The sequence below is a fragment of the Mobula birostris genome, chromosome 30 (genome assembly GCF_030028105.1).
Source record: "Mobula birostris isolate sMobBir1 chromosome 30, sMobBir1.hap1, whole genome shotgun sequence".
Lineage (NCBI taxonomy): Eukaryota > Metazoa > Chordata > Chondrichthyes > Myliobatiformes > Myliobatidae > Mobula > Mobula birostris.
In genome coordinates this window covers 34789791-34812497 of record NC_092399.1, presented here as the reverse complement: position 1 = coordinate 34812497, position 22707 = coordinate 34789791, and positions in this window count along the sequence as shown.

Sequence of the window (22707 nt, the reverse complement as noted above, 5' to 3'; positions counted from 1 at the left end):
AAAAATTCAATATTCATTGCAAGATTTTGGCTTCTTAAAATCCATGGGCAGTGGATCTTCACCCCTGCCCTGTTACACCTCACTTGAAAAGAGTTTGACTGGTGAGACCTTCAATTGAACACCCACTGGCTAATCTAATAGTTTTAGTTCTTTCCAGCAGCTCCAGGACCAGAAGCTCACTGTCAGAAAATGTGATAGCTTAAACTTAATTTGCAATTGCTGTAAAATTCAGTTCTACACCTTTTTTCAAAAACTGTGGCATGGTGTGTATTTCTCCAATCACTTTGTTATACACAGTATTACCTCACTCCAGACATATTTAGTTACTTAGTGATACAGCACGGAGTAGACCCTTCTGTCCATTTGAGCCATACTAACCCAGCAAACCCATAACCCCAATTAGCCCCAAACTAATCATGGGCCAATAGCCACTGATCAATACGCTTTGGAAACTGGAGCACCCAAGGAAACATGGCACATTCCACTGGGTGGAGATACAGATGCCTTACAGGACAGAGCTGGAACTGAACTCTGAACTCAGCAACTCCCTGAGCTGCAATAGCGTTGCGCTACTTGTCAATACCGTAGTGCCTGCAGTGCACAATGACAGTCGATCCACACACGTCTGTGGTAAACCGTGATATGTAGATGCAGGTTCATGAGACACCCAGGATTATCCAGATCCAGACACACGTGTGACACGCGGTGACATCGCGATCTGGACACACGTGTCCCACACACAGTGCCGCCCCGATCTGGACACACGTGTCCCACACACAGTGCCGCCCCGATCCACACACACGTGTGGCACACACTGTGCCGCCCCAATCCGGACACATGTGGCACACGGTGACGTCCCGATCCGGACACAAATGTGACACACGGTGACGCCCCGATCCGGACACAAGTGTGACACATGGTGACGTCCCGATCCGGACACATTTGTGGCACACGGTGACGCCCCAATCCGGACACACGTGTAGCACACAGCGATATCCATATCTGGACACACACGTGTGACACACAGGACATCCTGATCCAGACACACGTGTGACACACGGTGACGTCCCGATCCGGACACACGTTTCGGACACGGTGACACTCCAATCCGGACACACGTGTGGCACGCAGTGACATCCATATCTGGACACACACGTGTGACACACAGGACGTCCTGATCCGTACACATCTAGCCACTGGAATTTACAGGCAAAAGTTCTTTAGCACTTTCATCACCTGTAGTTCATCTACTGTCTTGCTTCACTTTCAGTAGTCTTACCGCACCTCTGAACATAACAAAACAACTTGCTGTTGCTTTCCTCAACCCCTCTCTGAAATCTTCCTTCCCATTCCAAGCACTTCCAGGCTCTTCTTGCTTTTTTGGAGTAATATAATCTCAGTAGTGCCATACTTTTCCCGCTGCATTAAATGTTCCCAGGTACTATTCAACCAGGTGAAACAGCCTTCACGTTCTGTTGTCTTGTTTCACAGGGAGACACAATGAGCCACTGTTTTAAAAGGAGCCTCAAAATTTCTCCATTGCAGGGGTGCTTCCATATCTAATCCCACTTTACAAACACATAAAGATGGTCCTTTTAAAGGCTGAAGGTTATGTTTAGAAATTCTTCAGTTATCTTAACCACAAATGTGACTGCACTCTGATCTCTGGTACAGAAACCATCAGCCACGTCTGCACTGTATACCTATTACCAGCATTGATCATGGGTTAAACTGGGAAGTTCAAGGTTCTTTTGAAGACCCTGACCTGGAATTACACACTGACTTCGGTTCTTTGCAAAAATGGGACTGGCTCTCAGGGCGTCAATACCTGCCGCTTTTCGATATGCCAAGGACATGTGCTGGGAGACCAGCGCGCCTTCAGGGTGCCGGACTTTCGTGACTTTGGCAGTGGGCTGATTCGAGTCCAGTGCTGCCACCTGATGTGTCGTGGGAGTACATGGAAGATCGAAACCAGTGAGCTAGCTGCTGGGACCTGAGTTCTTTGAGCACAGAGCTCAGAAAAAGCAACGCAACAGACTTTTAACACCATAAATCAGCAAGTTTTTTTGTTATGTCTCCCCTCTCGCTGTAAATCAGGGACACCCCTTTTTCCCTTATTAGGGAGAGAGAGAGAGAGCCTCTGGTATGTCGAATACCGGTGAACAAGTAGTCTTTGGGGAACTGCAAGTCTGTACCTTTACTGCTGCTTTGCTACATGCTTGAGTGCTTGTTGGGAGGTGCCAGTGCCTTTTTTGATGGTGGAGGGGGGGGGGGTCGTTGCTTTTCTGCTGCTTGTGCGTGGGAGGGAGGAGCTGGGGGAGCTTTGGAGTTCTAACATTTAACTGTCATTCATTCTTTGGAGCACTCCTCTGTTTTCATGGATGTTCGCGAAGAAAATGAATTTCAGGATGTATAGTGTATACATTTCTCTGACATCAAATTTATCTTTCAAAGTGGGGGATGTGCATTCTAAGTATTTTGGATGAGTACATGGATGAGAGTCTATGGAAGCTACATTCCATGTGCAGGTCAGGGGACCTCGTGGATGAGATGCTCATGTACAGGTCAATGGGACGACATGGATAAGATGCTGTGGAAGCTAAATTCCATGTACAGGTCAATGGGACTACATGGATGAGAGGCTATGGAGGGCTACATTCCATGTACAGGTCAATCGATTACATGGATGAGATGCTGTGGAAGCTACATTCCATGAGCAGGTCAGTAGGATCTCATGGATGAGATGCAGTGGAAGCTACATTCCATGTATAGGTCAAAGGGACTACATGGATGAGATGCTATGGAAGCTACATTCCATGAGCAGGTCAGTGGGATCTTGTGGATGAGATGCTATCGAAGCTACGTTCCATGTACAGGTCAATGGGACTATATGGATGAGAGCCTATGGAAGCTACATTCCAGGTACAGGTCAATCGACTACATGGATGAGAAGCTATGGAGGGCTACATTCCATGTGCAGGTCAATCGACTACATGGATGCGAGGCTATGGAGGGCTACATTCCATGTACAGGTCAATGAGACTACATGGATGAGAGGCTATGGAGGACGACATTCCACATACAGGTCAATGGGACTACATGGATGAGATGCTATGGAAGCTACATTCCATGTACAAGTCAATCGAACTACATGGATGAGAGGCTATGGAGGGGTACATTCCATGCACGGGTCAATGGGACTACATGGATGAGAGGCTGTGGAAGCTACATTCCATGTGCAGGTCAATGGGACTTACATGGATGAGAGGCTCTGGAAGCTACATTCCATGTACAGGTCAATGGGACTACAGGGGTGGGAGGCTATGGAAGCTACATTCCACGTGCAGCTCAATGGGACTGGACAGAGTAACAGTTCAGCAATGACCTACTGGGCAGGAGGGCCTGCTTCTGCACTGTAGCACTCTATGACATTTTCTGTTCCTTGTCAAATCAAAATAATATCTTCCATTAATTTCAGAAACTTATTCCCTTTCTTGCTTAGAAACTGGATGGTGCATTGCCACCATCTTGTAGGTTTTAGCTCTTCCCACAGTTTTCAGACTTGCCTGTTGTCTAAGAGCCATGCACAGATTTAGACATGCAGTGCCTGTGAAGCACGGTTTGTTATGATTTGAGGGGGATGTCTCAGAGGAAGCCCCAACTGGCACTGGGAACCCAGTGCAAGAAGGTCTACTTTAAGCTGCGTACTAACGTATCCAACTTGCCTTCAGGCTGCCAAGCCCACTATCCCAAAGTAATTCTCACCAATCACTAGCCTACTGATCTGCCCATCTAACTGAGCTCCACCCTAGAACAACCCTGCCTTCTTCCATGGCCCCACCAACCACCAGCTTCCACCCTTCCCACCACTATGTGCCACCATTTGACCTCACTAGGGAAATAATTCCCTCTCAACCTCCAACCAATCCTACCAGTCAACCAAAGAAGGTAACACTAGACCATAGTTCCTTCCTCCTACAATCCTCTGGCAGCCAGCTCTTGAGTCAGATTTCCTACCCTGTCCTGTTTGCCCCACATCTCAGTGGCCAGTCCAGCCTAGCCCTCTTCCTTCTGCAACGGTGAGGTGCCCAAAATGAAGGCCATGGTCTAACATTGGCTTTCACACCAGTGAATCTGCCCGTAGAAACTAAATGACCAACTTCTTAACATACCTTCGCAGGCAGTGATCTAATTTCTAGAGCTCCAGTAAATCCAATATTCCAACTATTATTGTTGACTTCTAACCGGCCACACTTCTTCATTCAACCCAGAATACCAGAAAGTGCTTTTCAAATGACCTCAGCATTAATAACAATCAGCTTTTGTCCTTTTCCATGAAGTCTACCCAAAAGGACTCTTCCTCCTGCTTTTGTGCAGCAAGACTGACATTTGTATAAGATGATGCAGTGCCCCTTCTCACTCCTTCCAAACTGTAAGCAATCTTACTGCTACACACCCCACTAATAATAATAATAATAATGCCACTGTGTCTCTGTAACACTAAGGTCCAATCATAAATCACAGGAATGTTTTCCAGGCCACACTGCTTCCAATCCTTTCTTTTTTTCCCCCTTTTAATTTATTAACATTTTTTGTTTAGTTTTCCTCCCTCTCTGAGCAATGGATTTATTACAATCTGATCTGCATTTCAACTGCTTGCCAGCCGGTTTCATTTCGCAGCAGTACTGATCTGCGGAAGCTCAGCTGATGAGTACGTTCAGAGAACAATGCTGTTTTGGATGTTAGGGAATCAGGAGCTATCAGATTAGTACGGGAAAGTAGTGCTGAGGTTGCACTGAATACCAGGGTAAACAGTAGGGACTACAAGAGATGCTGGAATCTGGAGCAACAAACAATCTGCTAGAAGAACTCAGCAGGTCGAGCAGCATCTACAGGGGTGGGGGGGGGATTATTGATGTTTTAGGTCAAAATCCCACATCAGAACTGAATTAGAGCTCAATGGTCCAATAGATCAATTTAATATCAGAGAATGTATACAGTATACAACCTGACATTCTTACTCTTCGCAGACATCCATGAAACAGAAGAAACCCCAAGCAATGAATAACAAAACATCAGAACCCCAAAGACCCCCTTCCAACCTCCCACGCACAAAATTCCTTCCCACCTGCAGATGCTGCATGACCAGCTGAGTTCCTCCAGCAGATTGACTGTTGCTTCAGATTCCAGCATCTGCAGTCCCTTGTGTCTCCACTGAGAAACCCAAAAGCCCAGTGAGACAGAGCTTCGCCCACTCAGGGTTGTCTATTTACTGCTTTTCTCCGAGACCACTTCTTGCCCACCTGCTCCAACTCTCAGCCTGTCAACCCAGAACATCAGCTCCTCTACCCCTGCACTCTCTCAGACCACATCTTCATCTCACCGGGTATGATTAGTCAAGAATCGTATTGATGTCTGTGACTCCATATCTGTAGGAAGCACAGCTACCTAGAACATAAACACAGGATGTAAAATGAGGCTACATGGCCCCTTGAGCCTGCTCTACCACTCAGTCAGACCATGGCCGATCCAATATTGGCCTCAACACCATTTTCCTGCTTTTCCTCTATAACCCCTACTCTCCCTTTAAATGTCCACCAGACGCCACCTCAAATACATCCAATAACCCCACCTGTACCTCAAATACACCGAACAATCCCATCCTACTGCAAATACATCCAGTGAACCCCCATCTTGAATAAATCCAAGAGCTTCCCATCTCCAAAACATGGACTTATTGCTCCATTCAAATACTTCCCCCATCCCCCCCTTTGAATGTCTCCATTCAAACTACCAGCACCACACACACACACATACACACACCTCCACAGCTCTCTGGACAAGAGAATTTTCAAATTTCTCCAAGAGAAGTTCTTGCTCCTTGCCTCAATGGGTCATTCCGTATTCTGAAAATGTGCCTCAGTTCAAAGAGATTCACCTCTGATTCGTCTAAACCTGATAGGTACAACATCAAACTTTCTTCATATGATAAAGAAACAATGAAGTGAACCCCATCTGCACTGTGTCCACCCTAATGATACCTTTCCCAACATGAAAACCAAACAGTACTCCGTAATTCATATGTGATCTCACCAGCACGACGTTTGTACCTAAACATCCATAAGACATAGGAGCAGAACTAGGCCATTCAGCCCATCAAGTCTGCTTCGCCATTCCATCATGGCTAATTTATTATCCTTCTCAACTCTATTCTCCTACCTTTTGGCCATAACCTTTGGCGCCCTTACTAATCAAGAATCCATCAAACTTCACTGTAAATATATCCAATGTCTTGGCATCCAGAGTCATCTCCTTTTGTATTTTTACACAGCTTGCTGTAAAGGCTCTCCTTGCTCTACCTGCACGCTAACTTGTTACATTTCATATAGTGTGGCCCACCAATTCCACTGTATTGTCACTCGTTCAATTGCATTTTTATTCTTCAGCAAATCTGGTCACAGTTCACTCAGTAACTCTGTCCAGATTATTAGTATTAGTAGGGCAGTGCTGTAATGTAACAGCTAGTGTAACACTTTACAACGCCAACAATCGATCCAGGTTCAACTCCCACTGCTACCTGTAAGGAGTTGGTCCGTTCCTCCTATGAAGAAAGGTTCTAAGGGGAGTAAGGGGCGACCGTGGATGACAAGGGAAGTCAAGGACAGTATAAAAATAAAAGAGGGGAAGTATAACATAGCAAGGATGAGTGGGAAGCCAGAGGATTGGGAGACTTTTAAGGAGCAACAGAAGATAACTAAAAAGGCAATATGGGGGGAAAAAGATGAGGTATGAAGGTAAGCTAGCCAAAAATATCAAGGAGGATAGTAAAAGCTTCTTCAGGTATATGAAGAGGAAAAAATTAGTTAAGACCAAAGTTGGGCCCTTGAAGACAGAAACAGGTGAAATTATTACGGGGAACAAGGAAATGGCAGACGAGGTGAAAAGGTACTTTGGATCTGTCTTCACTAGGGAAGACACAAACAATCTCCCAGATATAATAGTGGCCAGAGGACCTAGGGTAACGGAGGAACTAAAGGAAATTCGTATCAGGCACAAAATGGTGTTGGGTAAACTGATGGGACTGAAGGTTGATAAATCCCCAGGACCTGATGGTCTGCATCCCAGGGTACTTAAGGAGGAGGCTCTAGAAATCATGGACGCATTGGTAATTATTTTCCAATGTTCTATAGATTCAGGATCAGTTCCTGTGGATTGGAGGATAGATAATGTTATCCCACTTTTTAAGAAAGGAGGGAGAAAGAAAACAGGCAATTATAGACTAGTTAGTCTGACATCAGTGGTGGGGAAGATGCTGGAATCAATTATAAAAGATGTAATAGCGGCATATTTGGATAGCAGTGGCAGGATTGGTCCGAGTCAGCATGGATTTATGAAGAGGAAATCATGCTTGACTAATCTTCTGGAATTTTTTGAGAATGTAACTATGAAAATGGACATGGGAGAACCAGTGGATGTAGTGTACCTGGACTTTCAGAAAGCCTTTGATAAGGTCCCACATAGGAGGTTAGTGTGCAAAGGTAGAGCGAATGGTACTGGGGGTAGGGTACTGACATGGATAGAAAATTGGTTGGCAGACAGGAAACAAAGAGTAGGAATTAATGGGTCCTTTTCAGAATGGCAGGCAGCGACTAGTGGGGTACCCCAAGGCTCGGTGCTGGGACCGCAGCTATTTACAATATACATTAATGATTTAGATGAAGGGAATTAAAAGTAACATTAGCAAATTTGCAGATGACACAAAGCTGGGTGGCAGTGTGAAATGTGAGGAGGATGTTATGAGAATGCAGGGTGACTTGAACAGGTTGGGTGAGTGGGCAGATGCAGTTTAATGTGGATAAATGTGAGGTTATCCACTTTGGTGGCAAGAACAGGAAGGCAGATTACTATCTGAATGGTGTCAAGTTAGGAAAAGGGGAAGTACAATGAGATCTAGGTGTTCTTGTTCATCAGTCACTGAAAGTAAGCATGGAGGTACAGCAGGCAGTGAAGAAAGCTAATGGCATGCTGGCCTTCATAACAAGGGGAGTTGAGTATAGGAACAAAGAGGTCCTTCTGCAGTTGTACAGGGCCCTGGTGAGACCACACCCGGAGTATTGTGTACAGTTTTGGTCTCCAAATTTGAGGAAGGACATTCTTGCTGTTGAGGGAGTGCAGTGTAGGTTCACGAGGTTAATTCCCAGGATGGCAGGACCGTCATATGTTGAAAGATTGGAGCGACTGGGGTTGTATACACTGGAATTTAGAAGGATAAGAGGAGATCTGATTGAAACATATAAGATTATTAAGGAATTGGACATGCTAGAAGCAAGAAACATGTTCCTGATGTTGAGGGAGTCCAGAACCAGAGGCCACAGTTTAAGAATAAGGGGTAGACAATTTAGAACATAGTTGAGGAAAAACTTTTTTACACAGGGGGTTGTGGTTCTGTGGAATGCTCTGCCTCAGAAGGCAGTGGAGGCCAATTCTCTGGATTCTTTCAAAAAAGAGTTAGCTAGAGCTCTTGAAGATAGCGGAGTGAAGGGATATGGGGAGAAGGCAGGAAAAGGGTATTGATTGTGGATGATCAGCCATGATCACAGTGAATGGTGTTGCTGGCTCAAAGGGCTGAATGGCCTACTCCTGCACCTATTGTCTATTGTTTCTTCCGGGTGCTCCGGTTTCCTCCGGCATTCCAAAGACATACGGATTAGGGCCAGTGAGTCGTCAGCATGCTACATTGCCACCGAAAACATGGCAGCATTTGCAGGCGGTCCCCAGCACAATCCTTACTGATCTGATATGACACAAATGACCCATTTCGCTGTATGGTTTGATGTACATGTGACAAATGGAGCTAATCTTTGTAAATAGTTGATGTCCCAGCTCTCATCCCTACAGCATCCCACAAGTTAGTAATGGCTATATGAAAAATAATCCCTTTATTCTGACTCTCCATTTCCTTTTAGCTACCACTCCCTTTTCAGGCCAACATGTTACCTGCAAGCATCTTTTCCAATTGCTTCCGGAAATCCAAAAGCACTGTACCTGCACATTCCTCTTTATCTACCCATTTTATTTGATCCTTAAGCAAGTACAACCAATTTGGCAACCAAAATTTCCCTCTCATAATACCTTAAACTATCCTTGATAGCTTTCTGATTTTCCAAACGTCCTACAGATTTTCCGAATGGAGCCTTCCACTTTCCCATGACAGATAGCAAATTAATGGGCTTATAAAATGTGATTATGTGGACAGTGGGAAAATCACCCTCTTGTGCTTCTTGATCTCATCATTCAAGTGTCACGCAACCCTGTCACTTTGATCTGGCCCATGTCTTCGTTAACCAGGTCCAACACTTGCCTTTATTCAGTCTTTCCTCCTCCATATACAAGCTCGTTTGTGGGGGTGTGGCCTGGGTTAGTCAGGGTGCAGTCCGGGTTAGTTGGGGTGTGTGGGCCCTTAGGTGTTAGGATTAGGGCTAAGGGTAGGGTTGGGGGATATATATGTGGGGCTGGGAGAGATAGGGTTGTGGAGTTTAGTGTTGGGAGGTATGTGGGGCTGTGGCGGATAGGATTGTGGAGCCACTTTAATCTGGCCCATGCCTTTCATTAACCTGGTCCAACACCACTTGGCTTAATTAACTGGGTGTGCACTGGGTCACATCATCAGTAATGCAACCTGGGGTCTTTGGGTTTATACTGTAATTTCTTCATTCCTGTCTTTTGCTCCTTTTATGAGTAGTGGCATTTTCAAATCCTCCAAGAGTTGTCCATAATCTGTTTAATTTTTGTGGATTGCAATTAACGACAACAGCTGACTCTGCAGCACCCTAGGGTGCACAATCAAGTTCAGAGACATTGGCTTTTAACCAGTTATCCTGACAACCACTACATCTCCAGTTAAACACTCACCCTCCTCGTAGACCACTGATTATCTATCACAATCAGGCCACTTTTGGTGTCCTCTCGCAAGACCAATCATAATCAAATAAACTCTGCAATACTGTGTTTAGCATCACCAAAAAACTGTTTCATTCACCGAGGGGCTGACAGTTATTTCTGTCTTTCTCTTCGGCTTTATACACTCAGTAGCCACTTTATCAGGTACATCTGCTTGCTAATACAAGTACCTAATTAGCCAATCATGTGACAGCAACTCAGTGCATAAAAGCATGCAGGTATGGTCAAGAGGTTCAGTTGTTGTGCAAACCAAACATCAGAATGGGGGAAGAAATGTGATCTGAGTGACTTTGACCGTGGAATGATTGTTGGTGCCAGATGGATTGGTTTGAGCATCTCAGACTCTGTTGATCTCTGGGAATTTTATGCACAAGTTTCTAGAGTTTATAGGGAGTGGTGCAAAAAACAAAAAAAAACATGCAGTGAGTAGCAGTTCAGTGGCTTCTTAATGAGAGAGGTCAGAGGAGAATGGCCACACTGGTTCAAGCAGACAGGAAGACGACAGTAACTCAAATAACCATGTCAAACAGTGGTGTGCAGAAGAGCATCTCTGAATGCACAACATATTGAACCTTGAAGTGGATGGACATTAGCAGTAGAAGACCACGAACATACACTCAGTGGCCATTTATTCAATACAGGAGGCATCTAACAAAGAGTCCCTTGTGTGTACACCTACAGTATACTGCCCTCTTTTTTATTTGCACATTATTTACCCGTTTGTTCTCATACTGTCTCCCTCTTCGTAATGTTTTTAAATCATCCTTTTCTGACTTCTCAATACTTCCCATACATCCAGCCTATCACTAATCTCCATAAAACTGTGTTGCCTTTCTGTTTAATTAGAGACCATCCTTATCTCGTCAGTTAGGCACAGATGGTATATCCACTCACACAGCCTTACCTTCTCTCTAGAATTCACCTTTTTTGAGACTTTTGAAATATCTCCTTACATGCCTGTCACTGCCAACCTGCCATTGTAACCGGTCCATTCTAGCCAACCGTGTCCTCATAACATTGTAATGCCTTTTAGCTTACAACACTCTTGATCTAGAAAATCTGCAAAACCATGATCACTCATTCCTCAGAGCTCCTTTACAATGAGCTCATTCACAATCTTGTCTTATTAGACAATACAAGATCTATAATGGCATGTTCCCTTGTTTATCCTCAACATGCTTCTTTGAGAAATCATCAGGAAACTTTCCATGAACTCATCCTCAAGGCTGCCTTCATTAACTTGAATTATACAGACTATGTGATGATTAAAATAATTTACCTCCATTATTTCATGATTTTCACTCAGTCCCATAGCACATCTATTGTTTATCTGCACACTATATCATCAAAGGTTCATTTTTTATCAAAGTGCGTATGCAGTGCACAACTCTGAGATTTGTCTTCTGCAGGTAGACAAGAAACAGAGAAAACCATGGAAGTTGTTCAGAGAAAAATCTCCCCCAATTTGATATGCAATGGCAACAAGAGCATCGAAACCCCCCCACACAGAAAAACAAATCAGCGAACTGCAAGAACATCAAACCCCAACACCCCACACACAAAAAAAACTTACAAATCACACAGCAGCAGCAAGAGCATCAACCTCACCACCCTCAAGAAGGCAGAAAAAAAACAGATCAGGTGGACTTTAAGAACATCAAACCCCAACATCCCCCCAAACCCCCACACAAAAAAAACTCACAAATTGCACAAAAACCTACGGGCAAAAACACAGAATATAGAAGACAAACAAAAACGAAAGAGACCACCAATCCATTCAATCACAGAGCTCCGATAACATCCTCCATGGGGGACTCTCCGTGAGGAAGAGGGAGGCCACTCAAACGGAGGGGCAGAAGAGTGAGGAAGACAGGCTGCAACACATCTTTCCTCCTCCCTGTCAGCCACTTGGCCAATGTTTGAACAACCAAAAATCCTCTTTGTCACATTTCCACCATTTTAATATAGGTCATTAACACAGAGTTCCGGGAATGAGAGGTCTACAAAGAGACAAGTGGAATCCCACTGGTAACAAGCTCCCAGTCAAAAAACACCTGTTAGTCATTACCCTTTGCATTCAGCTTCTGTGCCAACTTTGGATCCATATTCCTATTTTTTTTAACCAGTCTGCCCTATAGGACAATCCACGTAAAGAAGATCCACGTAAACAAAAGCAAAGAAGATGGAGGGGAGGAGAAGATGGCGGCGCGACACAGCGCGTGCGGCCACTCCGAAATGATATCATATTTGTAAGTAGGATGCTGTGCAGAATGCTGATTTGATGGAGACAGACGTGAGAAGCACGGAGGAACATCTGGAGAAACTTCTGAAATGCCCGGTTCACTGCCACTGCTACTGCGCGATCAAGAATCTCCGGAGGGAAGGCCCCAAATCCTCGGCTTTGCCTGTTGCCTAATGCTGAGGCCGGGGTCGAAGCGCTTGGCAGAGATGGTGCTTGGTGTCGGAGTGCTGGTTGGAGGCTCGAGGTTTTTGGACCGACTCAAGCGTCGGCTGTGGTCGGGTGCTTCCAGGGTGCTGCATCAGCAAGCTTGCGGCGCTGGAGGTTCATGGCAGGGAGAGTTTTTCTTCCTTCTATTGTCTGCGTGAGATGATGGGACTTTCGAGAGATTTTGAGACTTTTTTTTAACCATGCCCATGGTCTGTTCTTTATCAAATTACGGTATTGCATTGCACTGTTGTTATAATTATGTGGTTTTTGTTGGTTTTTCAGTCTTGATTTGTCTTGTGTTTCTGTGATATCATTCTGGAAGAACATTGTATCATTTCTTAATGTATGCACTACTTAATGACAATAAAAGAGGACTGTGTGTCCCCATAATTTAATCTAATCTAACCACACTGCCCCTATTGACCTTCCATGGGATCTCTACAAAGATACTATTCATTAGCCAGTCACAATTTTCCATTATTAAGTCACTGCCGACAGTTCCTAATTAAACCATGTCTTTCTAAATGGATATTCACACTATGCTTAGAATGGATTCTAACAAGCTGCCAACCCAGATGCTACACTGCTGTGTACGGTTTGGTTTGCCTGCTCCTCCCTTTAAAAACACTGATACATTGCGAAATGCAGCAAGAACTCTGCAGATGCTGAAGACCCAATCAAAAACAGAAAACACTGGAAGCAGGTAGCTGGTCAGGCAGTATCTGTGGGGACAGAAACAGAACCAACACGTTCACAAAAAGGTGTTCTCCGCCAGAACTGCAGAGGTGAAGAGGCAACCAAGTTCATTTGCAAAGGTTTGGTGTGGGGAGCAGAGGTGGAAAGATCAGGGGAGGTGGAGCTTTTGCTATAGGTGCAGGACCAAAGTTAATAAGGTATTTAATAGCATTTTCCCATCTGCCATCAGATTTCTGAATGGTCCATGAACACTACCTCATTACTTTGCACTATTGTATTTATTCATTATTGTAACTTGGAGTACTGTTACGTATTTCACTGAACTGCGGTCACAAAACAGCACATCTCATGACCTGTATCACTGATAATAAACCTGATTCTGACTCTGAGATTAACTATTCGGGTAAACACTTATCCAGTTCTGATGAAAGGTCCTTCACCCAAATCATCAATTATCTTTCACTCTTCACAGATGCTGCCCACCCTACTGAGTATTCTCTTTATTCATCCATTAGTGTTTCTCTAGTCTTTCACATCATGCTTGAGGCCGGAGAGCATTTGCAAAATTTTAATGAAAGCAAAAAGTGCTGGATATAGTCAATTGATCAGGCAACATTTATAGAGAGAGAAAAAAAAAGAGATTTAATAATTCAATTAGCCTGAAATGTTAATCCTGACTCTCTCTCTACAGAATTTATCTGACCTAAAGAATATTTCCAGTAGCTCAATCCTATTTCAGATTTCTGGTATCTGCAGTATTTTACATATTGAGGATCGAAAAACTGGAGTTGACTTTCAGAGTTTTCTCCCTCACTACTTTTGACAGCCTGGGATATTTCACCTTGATCTGGAGACCTTTCCATCTTTATGCTGTAATAACCTCTACCTGACTAGAGTACCCTTCCCTGCGGAGACTCCCTCACCTCATCAGCCAGGCTGCTCCAAACTTTGCAGTGCCCTATCCCGTCTCTAAGAAATGGTATACCCTGAACTGCTCAAATCTCCCTTCATCTGAGAGTGATTCACCTGCGGGCAAGAGTTTCTGAACAACTTTTGCTATGTTGCTTCTCAGTAGGACATTGCAGAGGCACAGCTGTAGAGTCACGGCCACACAACTCCAGTGACCTCGCTTCAATCCTGAACTGGGGCATTATCTGTGTACGTTTTCGTGCTTTCCCGTGATCGCGTGGGTTTCCTCAGAGTGCTCCAAGTTCCTTCCATATTCCAAGGAAGTGTGAGTTCTTCGGCTAGCCGGTCACTGAAAGTTGTTCCCAAGTGAATTATTGATGGGAATATGAGGAGAATAATCTGGGTTAGTGTTGGACAGGGGTGCAGAGCTGCTGGAGCTCACCGGAGCACTGCTCTGTAAAAAAAAGTCAAAGTAAACAAGCGGGGAATTTAACAGCTGCCGCATATTAAATAGAGGGAATTTTACGGAAGCAGGGGTTGGGGAGAGAGGGTGGAGGCTGGTGGGGAAAATACCACTAATAACATTAGGATATTTGATCGTTTTTGGTGAAATCCTGGCGCTGTGACTGTTCTGTGAAATTCCTCCTCGCTCGACCCGTTGTCCCAGCATACCCTGCTGTAGCCTCACGGACCCTCAGTCCCCCTCCAGCACTCGTTGGATTGTTCGCCGAGAAAATAAGAATCTTAGATCTTTTGAAAAGTGGCATGTTGCTTGCCGAAGTGGGCCGTAAGGTCGGTAAGAACGAATCGAGCATTCGCACAATAAAGCAGAAAGAAGCTGAAATTCGTGAAAGTGTTAGTGCTACCCCTACAACGGCAAAAATAGTCTCTCTGGTTCGTGATAAAGTGCTTGCAAAGACTGAGAAAGCATTAAATGTGTGGCTAGAGGACATGTCACAGAAACATATCCTTGTTGATGGCAAAACTATGCGTGAAAAAGCACGTAGCTTCTATGAGCACTACTATGAGGGGGTTGAGGAGAGCGAGAGGAAGGAGTAAGGGATGGTTGGCTAGCTATGTAAAGCGCTATAGCCTCAAGAAATTAAAGATCACGGGAGAATCGGCAGGGCAGATGTACCAAGTATCCTATTATGGAGATGATCGAAGTACAGTTCACGCTTGAAGTCTCTCAGAAAAAAATTGTCGATCACAAACTATCAAAAGCTCACACTGCTGCTCTAAGTGTTGAAAATATAGCTAGTGAAGATGCTCTTGGAAAATTATGTGACACCATGAATGCTTCGTATCTAAAGGCAACCTGTTATATTTTTCATTCTGCATATTATTTAGCTCAGAATGACAGAGCATGCTCTGATTAGTTTGGCTTATTGGAAATTCAAAAAAAAATGGTCTTGACATTGGAATTGGACTGCAATCCCGCACTAGTGCTACAGAGATAATTAATCACGTAGCCATTAATATAAAAAAGAAAATTTGCCAATATATCAAGCAGGTAACTGGCAAATTTTCAGTTCTCATTGATGAATCAATAAGCCTGAGCATTAAGACCGCCCTAATAGTTTATTTGAAATGTGAAAGTGGTAAGGAAGGTGATCCCCATTTTATGTTTTTAGATCTAACTGAACTGCCTGATCAGAAAGCTGCAACTATTGCTAAGCATCTATTGAACTGTCACAATAACCATGGGTTTGATGACCCTTTCTTGAAACAGGACCTTGTAGCATTTGCTAGCGATGGAGTGAGCGTAATGCTTGGTGTCAAATCTGGTGTTGCTACAATTCTCAAGGAACATTACCCTGATGTAATAATTTGTCATTGTCTTAATCATGGGTTAGAACTTGCAGTAGGTGATTTGGTTAGAGAAGTTCATGGAATAAATAATTTTCAATCATTTATGGACAAATTGTACTCTGTTTACAGTATATCACCTCTAAATCAAAAGGAACTGTCTGAATGAGCCTCTCAACTAGAACAACAAATTTTCAAAATAGGCTGTGTTCTGGGCACCAGGTGGGTAGCCAGCTCGTTTCGAACAGTTTCAGCAGTGTGGCAAAATTATAAAGCAGTGTGTTTTCATTTTGAAAAAGCAATGAAGGATGAAACAAGATCTGGGAGTGACAGAAAAACCCATGAAGGTCTGTTGAAAAGACTCTCTTCAGAACAGTTTCTATTGGACGTAGCTCTAATGTATGACATGTTGCATGAACTTGGCTTACTGTCAGAGTGTTTACAGAAATGCACTACTACGATTGTTTATGCTGACAACCTGATCCAACAAAGCATAAGATCACTGCATGGACTGAAAGAGCAACCTGGTACAAAAACTCTAGAAGCTCAAGAGGCAGTTGAAAGGGGGAAGTTTGGAGAAATTACCTTAACAAGCAACAACAAAATTGTCTCCATTAATCATCTACAGTTTCTTACTAGTCTTATAAACAATTTGCAGGACCGTATGTTCACGGTAACATCCTTGAAAGGTTCTCAAACTTCTAGACCTCAAAGTATGTATAAATCCCTGCTAAATGAAATGTGTGTCCTTGATAAAGATAACTGGCCTGCTGAAATACCGCCTAATTATGGAGAAGCTGCAATATCATCTCTCTGTAAGAGGTTTAAGCTTTCTTTTTCCTCTGTAATAAATGCGTTCAGAGATTATCTGGAGAACCGTGGACGCTGCATCCCCCAAGATTTACGCCCATTACTGAGCTGTTCACAAGTTATTCCTATTAGTACTGCTGAGTGCGAGAGAGGATTCAGTCACATGAACTTGATAATAACAACAACACACTCAAGAATTCTCATAAACCATGTATCAGCACTTACGCTTGTTAAACTACACAGACCTCCTCCGGTTCAGTGGAATCCTGAGCCGTATGTCACATCATGGCTGCGGTACCACAGATCAGCGGATGACACCAGGACAAGAGTTGCTTCAGACCCCCGAACACATATTACGCCTGACCCTTTGTGGAAATTATTGTGAAACCTCTCATTGGTGGCATTTGGTAAGTAGGTAATTACTTTTAAATTGGTAAAATACATGATTACTCTCTTTTTCTTTACTTGCTCGATAATTATATTTTATGATAATTAGTGAGTGCAACTGTGCAATACTTTGTCATACTATTAAATTGAGTATTATATGTTTTATTGTACCAGTTATACACTGAAATGAGAGAAGAGAAGATGGCAGCGTGACACAGCGCACAGCAGCCACTCCGGAATGAATATCTGTTATCTGTCAAGTGGGGTGCCGTGCACAATCCTGATTTGATGGAGGCGGACGTGAGAGCACGGAGGAACATCTGGTGAAACTTCTGAAATGCCTGTTTCGCTGCTGCTGCTACTATGCAATCCAGAATCTCCGGAGGGGAAAGCCCCGAATCCTCGGTTTTGTCTGTTGCTTGGCAGCCGGGGCCGGGGTCGAAGCGCTCCGCAGAGATGGTGCTCGGTGTCGGAGGGCTGGTCGGAGGCTCAGAGTTTTCGGAAGGACTCAGAGTCGACTGTGATCGGGTGCTTCCAGGGTGCTGCATCAGCAAGTTTGCAGCATTAGAGGCTCATGGCAGGAAGAGTTTTTCTTCCTTCTGCCGTCTGTGTGAGATGATGGGGCTATCAGTACTTTGAGACTTTTTTTTTATCGTGCCCATGGTCTGCTCTTTATCAAATTATGGTATTGCTTTGCACTGTTGTAACTATATGTTATAATTATGTGTTTTTTGTCAGTTTTAGTCTTGGTCTGTCTTGTGTTTCTGTGATATCATACTGGAGGAACATTGTATCAATTCTTAATGCATGATTTACTAAATGACAATAAACGAGGACTGAGTGTCATCATAATCAAATCTAATGTAGTGATCGGCTATAATCTTGTTAATGTCTTAACGATGACTATATTTCTGTGGAGCTCTGGAATTCATATATTTCTTTCATCTTAGTTTAGTGCTTGACATTATAAGAAGCCCTGTTCATATATACCTCACACCCAATTTGTGTACTTTCTCATTACATGAATGGGGCAAGGAAGTTGCCCAGTACATGAAATGAGCAGGTATACAAATTGGGTGTGACATATATACAGAAAGGATATAGGAAATGGCAAGCACTTTGTCAGCTCTGACACCTAAAAAATTAGCACTGCACCCCTGGTGTTGGATGTGTGTGAAAATGGGTGTCTGAGGTCAGTGCCAATGGTGAGCTGATGGACCTGTTTCATAGTCATAGTCAGACTTTATTGATCCTGGGGGAAATTGGTTTTCCTCACAGTTGCACCATAAATAATAAATAGTAATAGAACCATAAATAGTTAAATAGTAATATGTAAATAATACCAGTAAATTATGAAATAAGTCCAGGACCAGCCTATTGGCTCAGGATGTCTGACCCTCCAAGGGAGGAGTTGTAAAGTTTGATGGCCACAGGCAGGAATGACTTCCTATGACGCTCTGTGTTGCATCTCGGTGGGATGAGTCTCTGGCTGAATGTACTCCTGTGCCCATCCAGTACATTATGTAGTGGATGGGAGACATTGACCAAGATGGCATGCAACTTAGACAGCATCCTCTTTTCAGACACCACTGTGAGAGAGTCCAGTTCCATCCCCACAACATCACTGGCCTTACGAATGAGTTTGTTGAGGCTGTTGGTGTCTGCCACTCTCAGCCTGCTGCCCCAGCACACAACAGCAAACATGATAGCACTGGCCACCACAGACTCGTAGAACATCCTCAGCATCGTCCAACAGATGTTAAAGGACCTCAGTCTCCTCAGGAAATAGAGACGGCTCTGACCCTTCTTGTCGACAGCCTCAGTGTTCTTTGACCAGTCCAGTTTATTGTCAATTTGTATTCCCAAGTATTTGTAATCCTCCACCATGCCAACACTGACCCCCTGGATGGAAACAGGGGTCACCGGTACCTTAGCTCTCCTCAAGTCTACCACCAGCTCCTTAGTCTTTTTCACATTAAGCTGCAGATAATTCTGCTCACACCATGTGACAAAGTTTCCTACCATAGCCCTGTACTCAGCCTCATCTCCCTTGCTGATGCATCCAACTATGGCAGAGTCATCAGAAAACTTCTGAAGATGACACGACTCTGTGCAGTAGTTGAAGTCCGAGGTGTAAATGGTGAAGAGAAAGAGAGGCAAGACAGTCCCCTGTGGAGCCCCAGTGCTGCTGATCACTCTGTGGGACACACAGTGTTGCAAGCACACGTACTGTGGTCTGCCAGTCAGGTAATCAAGAATCCATGATACCAGGGAAGCATCCACCTGCATCGGTCAGCTTCTCCCCCAGCAGAGCAGGGCATTTGGTGTTGAATGCACGGGAGAAGTCAAAAAACAGGACCCTCACATTGCTCGCTGGCTTGTCCAGGTGGGCGAATACACAGTTCAGCAGGTAGACGATGGCATCCTCAACTCCTAGTCGGGGCTGGTAGGCGAACTGAAGGGGATCTAAGTGTGGCCTGACCATAGGCCGGAGCAGCTCCAGAACAAGTCTCTCCAGGGTCTTCCATGCTGCATCTAACTTTGACTCGATTATTTTGTTCAGCTTTGTCCATTTCCACAACTATGCCATATCTAGGTTATAAACACTAGAATGTTCACACATTGGTGTCCCACCCACCACTCATCTTCCCTCCCTCAAACCAAATCCAAAAGGACGTTACCCTTTTCTCCTCAACCCGCATAGTTGAACTTACTACACGCAAGCTACAAATATCATTCTGAACGCTAAACTTCAGTAATACCAAGCACCCCATACATTTGGCACCTACCGTAATCCAATTAGTATCAAAACAAGTGAAACCCGCCCACACTACATCTACCCTTGTACCTTTGCATTTCATTTCAATTGGCCCATTTATCTTCTGGAACTGTTTGAAATGAACAGCCCCATGTTTCAATTTGACTCGAGATTGGAATACCTTAGCTTTATTTGTCGCACGTACGTCAAACCCTCGAAATTTACAATGAAATGCATCATTTGCATCTAATCGGTGAAGACTCTGCTGGGCTGTCTACACGTGTCGCCACGCTTCCGTCACCAAAATATCATGCCCACAGCTCTCCTGTACGCCTTTGGAATGTGGGAGGAAACAAGAGCACCCAGTGGAAACTCGAGCACCCAGTGGAAACCCACGCGGTCACAAGGAGAACGTAAAAGGCAGTGGAGGGAATTGAACCAGAATCAGTGATCACCGGCACTGTAAACCAAAGCGCTAACCACTATGCCACCATGCCACCGTAATGCCAGTTCCATCCTAGCTCCCTGCTTTATGCACAAAATCCTGACGTTGAGGTAATAAATGCAAGATTTCTTTCATCCATCTGAGACCATGTGCCAGATCAGTTTCACAGAACAAACGGTGAATCAATATTAAGTACATTATGCCTTAGAAACAAATTATACTGAGATAGGCTATCTTCGTACTCTTCTATTAACAGAAGACTTGAGGTTGTTGGTCCTATTTGGTTAATGACTTCAAGTATGGAGCCAGGACTTCATGTTCCTCCATGTTGAAGTATGTCTTTCTGATCAGGGAAACAGGAGCTTCCTTCAGTCTGCATCAGATCCTGCAGCCGCTGGAAAAAAGCTCCGGAAGCAGAAAGTAAGACTATTAAAAATAAGCTTTATTTATCACAGGAAGGTTAAAACATACAGTGAAGTGTGTTCCTTGCTTCAAATTAAACCAGTGAGGATTGCTGTGGGCAGCCGACAAGTGTCGCCGTGCTTTTGGCACCGACAGAACCTGCTCACAATTCATGAACCCTGACCCGCATGTCTACGGAATGTGCAAGGGAACCACAGCACACAGAGGAAACCCAAGCCGTCACGTGGAGAACATACAAACTCTTTACAGGCAGCAGTGGGAATTCAACCCCAACCAGTGATCACTGGCACTGTAACTTAATGACAAGGTGAAAGAACTTGTAATATTTGATGCCCCTGTGCACTTGTTCGTGGAATATGGACGTCACTGGTGATGCTCACTTCTGTTGCCTTTCTGTAATTGCCCCCGGACTGAGCACGCATTTCAGAATCAACAACACAATGTGACTTCCAATCCACCCTGAGCCTGACAAGGACAACAGCACTTCTCCACCCCTTTTTACAACAGTCTTTAGTTTCTTAGCCACTTTACAGAGACCTGCGTTTTTTAAAATTCAAGATCCATATAACACGGGACAACAATTTTTTTTTCCAGAAGTGTTGCTTCCTCAGAAATGTTATTTTGTATATGATAGACCAATTGAAGTTGAACACAAATACATACTCCTTTAACTTATTCATTTATGGGATGTGGGCATCGCCAGCTAAGCCAGCATTTATTGCCCATCCCTAGTTGCCCTTGAGAAGGTGGGGATGAGCTGCCTTCTTGAACCGCTGCAGTCCCTGAGGTGTAGGTACACCCACAGTGCTGTTAGGGAGGGAATTCCATGATTTTGACCCAGCAACATTGAAGGAACGGCAATATGTTTCCAAGTCAAGATGGTGAGTGACCTGGAGGGGGATTTCCAAGTGGTGGTGTTCCCAGGTATCTGCTGTTCTCGTTCTTCTAGATGATAATGGTCATGGGTCCGGTAGGTGTGCCTTAATACAATTCCAGACTACTTGATTCACGTACGAATTTGGAGAAATAAGAAATTAACTTTTACTGAATATAATGCATTTAATTACATAACAGTACTGACGCTTTGCAATAGTTCAACTGAGCTAGAGATGTTTTGTTGGTGATTTTCATTTGTTCTTAGTTTCTGAGGCTTGTCGCTTAAGTGTCCAACAATAATCAGCCAGCATTGATGGACTCCAGTTGCCCTGATACAGTTTTTCCGTGGCTGCAATGTCCTGGTGAAATCTTTCACCATGCTCGCCACTGACTGAAACAAGATTTGCAGGGAAGAAATCTAAATGGGAATGCAAAAAATGAATCTCTAGTGACATATTGCACCTCATGATTTTGTAAGCTTGAAGCATGTTGTCAACCAGCTGCACATCGTTTGGTGCTCTGTGGTTGCCAAGAAAATTGTCAACGACATCCTTGAATTATTTTCATGCGATTTTCTCCAGTCCGACTAGAAATTTCTTGAATTGCCTGTCATTGATGACTTGTTTGATTTGTGGACTAACAAATATGCCTTCCCTAAACTTGGCATCTGACTTGAATTATAAATTGAACTGACAAATATAGGTGATTAAAAAAAAACGGGTGAGTGATTAGGAGATTTAATGATGATTTTCATGATCAGCATCCCAAAATCCTTAAGATACACCCAGAAGTATTCAAGAAGCAAAATCTTTGTTGTCCAGTGTAAGTACTGAATTTAGATTTGCCAGCTGCTGGACTAGGGACTCAAACTCACGCAAGTGGATCAATGGTCCGAACCTTAAGCTACAGGTCCAGCACCTTAAACATCTCAGTACTAAATGTATGGCCAAAAAGACATCAGACACAAGAGGATATTTTTGATTTTTAAATCTCCATTATAAAGCTAGAATCAAAAGACAACAAGGACCCTCAAATGAAGGCAAAATAATCACCACATAATCTGTTCGATAGCACACTTCAACTTGTCTTTGACACCTGGGGAGTAGTCAGCTCCCAGTTTAGCATCTCATCCAAAAGATACTCACTTGTTACAACAGTATTCTCTCACACCTGCTCTGAGATTTT